The sequence below is a fragment of the Misgurnus anguillicaudatus genome, chromosome 2 (genome assembly GCF_027580225.2).
Source record: "Misgurnus anguillicaudatus chromosome 2, ASM2758022v2, whole genome shotgun sequence".
Classification (NCBI taxonomy): Eukaryota; Metazoa; Chordata; class Actinopteri; order Cypriniformes; family Cobitidae; genus Misgurnus; species Misgurnus anguillicaudatus.
This window is the reverse complement of record NC_073338.2, coordinates 10,714,616-10,723,374: the sequence shown is the minus strand read 5'-3', so window position 1 is coordinate 10,723,374 and position 8,759 is coordinate 10,714,616.

Below are 8,759 nucleotides of genomic sequence, written 5' to 3'. Positions count from 1 at the left end.
ATTTTAAAATAGTCGTGGGGAGTGACAACACGTGTGTTGGTTTTGTCTCGTGCAATAAATGCGGCACGCTGCTCATCTATGACAGCAAAAAAACGGGTACTTCGACGATGAACAGACACATGAAGCAGGCTTGCCATGACAGAAATTATGATAGCGGTCAGCATCAGCCCTCAATGTCCTCTTTTGTTACTCCTCCAAGCATTCCCCTGAGGGCCCAAATTCAACAAATTGAGGATGATGTCTCCTGTAGAGATAGCTGAAGTACATGCTCACGTTCGCACCTTACTCTTGCCTGTGGAGGAAGATGCTGCGGTGGCTCACGGTGCAACGAGCAGTACTGGCTTCACACCACCAGCAGCCAGGCCCAGGAGAGACTCCGAATTTGCTGAGTGGGAGAACCAAGACGATGATAACGAACCAGATGAGGATGAAGTGGCTATGTACAATTCACAAAAGCATGCCATGGATGACGACCAGGATCTACTGAAATGGTGGAAAGTGAACGGATTGGTGTACCCAAAACTAGCCAGGCTGGCAAGATCCGTCCTCTGCATTCCAGCAAGCAGCAGCAGCAGCAAACGGGTGTTCAGCGCAGCTGGCCGAACGATAGAGCAGAGGAGGACCGCTCTGAAACCAGAAACTGTCGACGCAATCTTGTTCTTGCATGACAACATGTAGAACCATGTAAGTAGCTATAGCTTTGTGATGAGTATGACATTATATAATTATTACATAAATGCAGGCAGCCTTACTTGGCCTAATCAATTTCTCTTAATCTACAGGCTCATACACAGGCAGGAGGCTACCAGAATGGAGCAGCGTTTTTGCACTATATGCCTACGTTTTCTAATAGGCTTTAAAAATATTTATAATGTTTAAAATTATATTATAAAATATTATTTGTTCTAAAACATTGTTTAATTTTATTAAAGTAGTAGGCCTATAATCTTAGGCCATTATTTTCTGTGTTCATCATTGTTCACGGTTTATTTTATTTTTTTATGTTTCTTTATTCGAAATTTCAATCCATTTAGGATCCATTCAGTTGTTTCTTAATAAACAAACAACGCAGTTTACATGCTTCTTTCTTGTCGTATTATTCATCAAGATAATAATAAATGCACGCACAATTATAAACTTGATAAATGTTATAGATATGTTTTACTATGCACAGAAAAATGTATTTCAACATTTGCAAAATTCAGAATTAAATTAATGTTCTGCAATTTGTACAAAAAGAGAGCTTGAAGTATAGCCTACGTGTTTAAGCCATTAAATAAGCACATTTAGTTTCAAGTTTTGAAGAAAGTTTTTCTTTAAAGTAAATTTCGTTTAGTATTAATTGTAATCTTAATTTTACTACATTTTTTATCAACCAATTGCCTGGATTTAATACATAAAAAGCAATGTAGCAGACAATATAATAATGACATGAGCGCCGGCGCGCCTGCGTTATTACACTATTTGAAACTCGCAACACACGCTGCCACCGAAATGACCGAATTTACAAACGCACATCTTGCTAGTTGCCCACACACATATTATGTTGAAATAACATTATTAATAATAATTAATCTTTAAGAATATTTGATTGAATGCTGAATGTTGTGCTTGTTAAATGTAATACAATTAAAACTTTAATTATGATAATTAAAATTATTTAATATTTAATATTGAGTGACCAGTTTTTGCTCACTTATTAATAGTATTTATGTATATTATATTATATTATATTATATTATATTATATATATAAAACTGTGCAGCAGCTGCTCCCCAGTAGCCTAAATAATCAGAGCAGCTCCTGCGTTAAAAAATCTGGCGCCGCCCCTGGTTATAACGACATATTAAAAATGGTCGGGTTTAAATCGGGCTCGGGCTTTATAATTACAGTGAACGTGTCGGGCCGGGCTGGGCTCGGACACAATGTGCACGGGCTCGGGTAGGGTCGGGCTTGATTTGTTGGGCCCGATCTAAGCTCTACCTGGGAGTCTTCGTCTGGGGGGTCCTCCTCCGACTTAAGAGCACCACCACATCCTCTATCTGCTCCGCGACCCCGAAGGAAGAACAGGAGGAAGGGGAATCTGGTTCAGCCGCCAGAGCGCCCAGAGCCGCCGACGCAGTCGCCAGAGCGCCCAGAGCCGCCGACGCAGTCGCCAGAGCGCCCAGAGCCGCCGACGCAGTCCCCGGAGCGCCCAGAGGCGTGTACTCAGACGTCGGCGCAACCCCAGCCGTGTGCGCAATCAGCGCAACCCCAGCCGTGTGCGCGGTCAGCGCAACCCCAGCCGTGTGCGCAGTCAGCGCAACCCAAGCCGTGTGCGCAGTCAGCGCAACCCAAGCCGTGTACGCAGTCAGCGCAACCCCAGCCGTGTGCACAGTCAGCACAACCTCAGCCATGGTCGCAGCCAGCGCAACCCCAGCCAGATTTTGCCATCTTTGGCCATGAACCGTCCAGAACTCACCCCAAGTTTACTCAGACTCTTTATGGACCACCCCCTATGAACTCTGTTGTTCCCCCACCCCCCCCTCCCTTGTTTATTATTTTTGTTATCCCACCCTAACCCGTTTGTAATTCTGTCTTGTTTGCCCTTAGTGTTATTTGTTATGTTTTCTTGGATGTTCTCTGTCTGTCAGTCGGTCTTGTCCCATGTTTAGTGTTCACCCTTCGACGGCGTCTAGTAGCCGCCTTTTGGAGGGGGGCGTACTGTCAGAATCCTGCCAGATCCTGTTGGTATTTAGATCTAGTTTAGCATGGCAGGGTTCTGACAGTACATATGTTCTATGTGGGAAATGTGTGGTTGTAGTATTGGTTTATTTCGACCACGCATTTCCCGGGTCTCGTCACTTTTTCCCCGATCCCTTACTTGTAATTATTTTCAGGTGTATGTAATTTACTTTCTCCCTATTTAAGAGTCCTTGTGTTTGTTGTCCAGTGCACGTTCGTCTTGTCTCATGTCCTGTCGGTTCCTGTGAGTTTTTGATGTTCAGAATCCTGATCTGTGTAATCTGTTGTAGAGTTATTGTAAGTTTTTGTCAAGTTTAGTATTAGTTTAGTGTTGTGTTTCCCTCGTCTTGTTTTGCCCCCTCGTGGGTTTTGTTTTTCTGTTTTTCCCCTGTTTTGACAATAAATCCCTTTGTTATTTATGTTCGCATCTGGGTTCGTGTTTTGTGTTCCCCATTTCCTGACAGCATTCGGATTCAACTGCAGTTGGTTTGTTTTGATTTAAACCTTCATAACTTAAAAAAATACAGCTAAGTAGCACCATAAAACAAAATAATAACATGATAACATAATAATAAACATGTTTTGACAAAAATGTTAAAAAATGGATTTATCTAGTTTTGCAACGAAACTCTTCATATATTTAAGTGAGTTTGTGCTTAAAACAACCAATAAATATCTGCCAATGGTCTAGACTTATTTCCTTTTGCTCATCAAGAAAATGCATCTTAATTTAAGAATTTTTAGATATTTGAAAACAAGATAAAAATACTATGTATGATAGTAATTTTTTCCAGTTAATCAAATATGAAACATTTTTCAGACATACACTGCAAAATTACTTTCTTACTTAGTATTTTTGTCTTATTTTCAGTACAAATATAAAACAATTCTTAAATTAAGAAAATGCATTTTCTTAATGAGCTAAATGACATAAGAAAATAAAATTTAAGTGAATTTGAGAAAAAAAATCTTGAAATAAGTTTACTTTTATCTTAAACTCTTGATTCAAGAAAATAATGTCTCACCCCATTGGCAGATTATTATTATTATTATTATTAATATTTGCGTGTTTCTAAGCACAAATTTATATATTTTCGTATATTTTTTGTCTAAAAAATTTTTTTTTAGTTCATTTCACTCATTAAGAAGATGCATCTTAATTCAAGAGTTTGTATTTGTACTAAAAACAAGACAAAAATCCTATGTAAAAAAGTCATTTTTTGCAGTGTAAATGATACTTTCTTACCTCAATGTAGGATCCTTTCTTCTAAACTATTTATATTTATACACAACTTCTGATGTCACCTTAAATGGTCAAGTATTACAGTGAATAACTCACTATCACAGCGCTCCATACAGTAAACCTTTAGTTTGACCCCACCCCTACTTAGCACGTCAACGCAAAGCATATCACGCTTTTACTAACATTCAAATGAATCATTTTCCAAATGAAAGAGTTCAAGCAAAAGCCATTGTTACAAAAGCCAACAGCTACATTTTAATTTGATATTCATAATTGCTGCAGGACTGATACAAAAAAGTCATATGCTGACAAAGAAATATTAGTAGAAATTTTTAAGGGATACGCACACTGTATCATAATAATGTCATTCAAATAGTTTAAATGCTTTACATGGATGGTCACCCCTGCTTTGTGTATTAAAATTGTGTTTATTTAAAAGAGCATCACTGCTGTCAGGTCACAAGCGTGTCCATTATAAGGTACAAATGAGCACAAAATGTTCACTAGTTCGCCTGCGCATTCAGGTCTTAATGATTAATGGTAAACGAAATTGTCTTGCTGTCCTCGAAGGGAGCTCTGTACAGTATCTGGGCTCTGAACCTTCAGAGAGAGCGAAACTGAGGCTGGGGCTAAAAATTGTAGTTGGATGCGGAGGCCTGAAGGCTACCTTATATACGCCCATGATGATGATGATTGACAGGCCTGAATGTTTAGGCTCCTCCCGAACCTACGTTTAGAACTACATTTATGGCCAAGAGTTTTCATACACATACTGAGAAAAACTACTGTGACATCAAAACCTCATTCACACAGCATTTTGGTCCCAGAATATTTCCGTAAAGTTGGCAGAGAGGCTTCTGTGTGAACACAAACGCGTCCCATAAATGTGGGACCGCTCCCGTAAAGATTTAAACGCAGATCAATATTCAGGACGAGAAATGGACTAAAGCAGAGATCAGGGAACTCGTCACTATCCGCGCTGAAGCTAAGATCATTCACCAACATGACAGAACAGCGCATCACACGCTCCTTATGATCTTGTCAGTAACTAAAATGCACGCCCGTGGATTCTCAAGAGAAAAATAGACACATGACGTTTTTCCGTATTTGTCACCACAAAAATAATTTGCATGTCAAAATGCACTTTGCTATATATGAAAATCTGTTCGATTTACAGATTAACTCTTTCCCCGCCAGCGTTTTTAAAAAAAAGTTGCCAGCCAGCGCCAGCATTTTTCATGACTTTCACAAAAGTTTAATGCCTTCCAGAAAATGTTCTTCTTTAAATATATAAACAAACAATATATCAGATGAAAGAACAGACCCTCTGCTTTCAAAAAAAACAAAAACGTTTCATCCTACCTTCAACAGTTCTCTTGTAATCACCTCTCAAACATGGGTAGGTTTCTTCAAAAACACCCAATTTTGAGCAAAAAGCTGAGATAATTCCATTTTTGTGAAGGACTTTTGATAGAGATCAGATGCAGAGCGATCTTTAAAACATACACGGAGTTCTTTCTCTTTCACGTGAGGCACTACTTCCGGGTTGTATAAGTTGCGGAAGTTAATAGATAATAGCGGTATTGCGGAAAGACGGAAAATCTCGTCATTGGCGGGGAAGCGTTTTCTCTTAATTGACGAGATATCTCGTCAATGGCGGCGAAAGAGTTAATTAACATTGGAGGAGAGATACTTGGTTATGGTGAATATTTTCTAGCACTATAACCATTTTGCAGCACAAGAGTGAACATTTGTAATCAACAAGAGATCAGTAGTTTCCATATCTAAATAGCTCATTTACATTTCAGTTCATCAGACATTAAGTCACAGGTCACTTAAGGACTCTTATTTTGTGCATTGAAATACAAATGCTTATTGAAGTAAAATGCATATTAAAATGTTTATTTTGTTCACAGCGGATTTTGTGATTTCTGTTTAGTGATTTTAGAAAAGGATGCAGTATTACTCAAATGCTCAATACTGCAGTGTGGTCAAATGTCTGGCTATAACAGACTAACACATCTCTTATGATCAGAAAATAATCGAAGACAAATAGATATTTTGATTAATGATGGGTTGCACAGTTTCCGGTAACCATTTACTACCATAGTAGGAAAAACAAACACTATGAAAGTCAATGTGTAATGTCACCTGTGTGCTTACCATCATTTATCAAAATTTCTTCTTTTGTGTTCAACAGAATAAAGAAACTCATACAGGTTGACAACAACATAAGGGTGAGTAATGATGACAGAATTTTCATTTTTGTGTGACTTACCCAAAGTACTGTCGCTTCAAAAGACTGCTCAAAGTCGTAGATCCACATTACGAGATACCCAGCCGCAAATATTTTTCAGGCACTGCCATTCAACAGCAAGATGCAAATTCAACATGTTAATTTATTTGCTACAACAGCTGATTTGTGGTCTAGCCGCACTTTAGAACCTTATTTAAGTTTGACCATTCACTATATTCATGACTGGAAGTTGTACCACTCAGTCCCCAACAGCAGGCCCGGATTAACATAGTGAAGTGCCCCAGGGTGACCAAATTTCAAGTGCCCCCCCCAAAAAATTATACATATATATATATATATATATATATATATATATATATATATATATATATATATTATATTGAACTTTAGTCATTCAAGGCTCCAGACTAACTTTTTTGTTATTAGGAGCACTGTAGCCCCTGACTGAAAATTGTAGGAGTGCTAGCAGAAGTGCACACACTTAAATCAGCCAGCAATGCAAATTATTCAAATTTTATCCAAAATAACTGCTTTACTGAAAAATACTAAATAAACTTACTTAACTCTATGCAGTTGCTGCATATGTCATATGCACAATTGATGAAACTTTTAGAATAGGAAGTTATAAACCAAAGAATCATACAACCCCCTTAACTATTTCTAGGCATAAGATACATACATATACAATAAGTTATATCCAGATAGCATACTGTAATAAATTGAGTGGCAGGGCAATCTACATACTTGTATCCTTTACACGTTTCTCATCTTTTATCTGGTTTTCCTTAACTTGGCACTGATGTCTGAAACCTTTATTCTCATAATGTTGTTGGTGTTAATGTAGGCTAAAAGTTCTCCCGCTCTCTTTGTCTTTCATCTCTGCAATGTTTAATTTTAAATCCGCGCCAGCGCGTCTCCTCGCGGTTCTGAGTGAGATGTGTTGAAGGTGCCCCCAATTGCCTGGTGCCCCAGGGCACTCACCCAATCCCGTCTATGGATAATCCGGCCCTGCCCAACAGGATGGGGTTCCAGACTTAACATGATTGAGAGAGTTCTTGACCAGGAAAAGGTAATTTCTCAGGTCCTGAATTCTAAGTTTACAAGGGTCTGGATACAGAAATATTTTTGCACCTTTGGTTGATTTGTTTTGGTTCTCACAATACACTAAAAAAACCTACTTAAAAGAATATAAAGGTAGCTAATTTTATTAGATTTTTTTTTAAATTTATTTTTATTATGTATGACTATTTATGGGGTTAGAGTGTTTACTTCTGCCAATGTTTATTTTGCGAGTCATGTTACATTTATTTAACTAGACAAAGTTAATATTTTTATTGAAACTTGTTTTTACTTTTTTAAAATGAGAAATTTTCATTTTAGCTAGCATCAGTTCAACCTGATCTCTTGTAATATGTTTATTGTATACCTTATGTTAAATGCTACTACCTCAAAAAGAGGATCTGTGTATAATAAGCTGCTGACAATGTTAGATTTATTTTTAAACCAATGTTCATTTTGTGAAGAGAAGTCTTTGGTTGTAATTTAATGCAACTCTTGTTGAATGTTCTTAAATTGCAGATTTGCACTTGATTAAAAAAGCTTACTTTGGCCTAACTTGTATGTTTTTTATCCCATTTTATATTTTGTTACCTTGTGGTACTGTTTTTTTTAAAGGGGGGCATTAGTATGGCTGTATTAAGGCTCAGTGGCAAAATAGTATTTAAAAAACAAACGTGAAAAAGATCCTTGATAAAAATGTGATATGATATTTTCACCATATCGCTCACCCTAGATCAGTAAGAGATGACATTGCACTCTTTAAAAAAGTGCTGGGCGGTTTTTAACCCATGATTAGATCAATATTGTACAGAAGACATGGTTGGGTTATTTTTAGTCTTGTGTAAGGAGAGGCCATTTGACTAACAATGTTTTGCTTGTGTCGTGTTACGTTTAAGGGTGTGGAAATTTCAGCACAATAACAGACCGGTGTTCAACCATCATTCACAAACATCTGTAAAGTTTATAACACTTTTAGATTACACTCTGAGGCTATTTTGGGGATTTTCGCCTGGATTTGGCCTACCCAATTTCAAAAGCTTTTCATACCCACAAGCAGAGGTGCACATACAAAAGTTTGGTATCATTTTACAGGAAACCCTCTGAAATTACATAAAACACTGTTAAATGTGCTCAACATGGTTGTATGTGTTGTCAGTCCTCTAATAAACACAAAAATAAATAGGCGCTTTTTGATGTTTTTTTTCTAAAGTCTGTATTTAAAAGTGTATAACTCCGGCCCTGAGTGGTAACGAAACCTGTAGACAGTTTTATTTGATTCCAACAATTGCCAGCTTACAGAGGAAAAAGGAATTTTTTTCTCTATCATAATAATTGCAAAAGTTATTTTACTCCAACTGATGGGAGGAATAATACGCTTATGGAGTACAATTTGTGCCAAAAAACATTTGAAGTGCTCCCATAACCACATACAGTGGAATAAATGCAATTGCTTTATATCATTTTGCAGAAAACCCT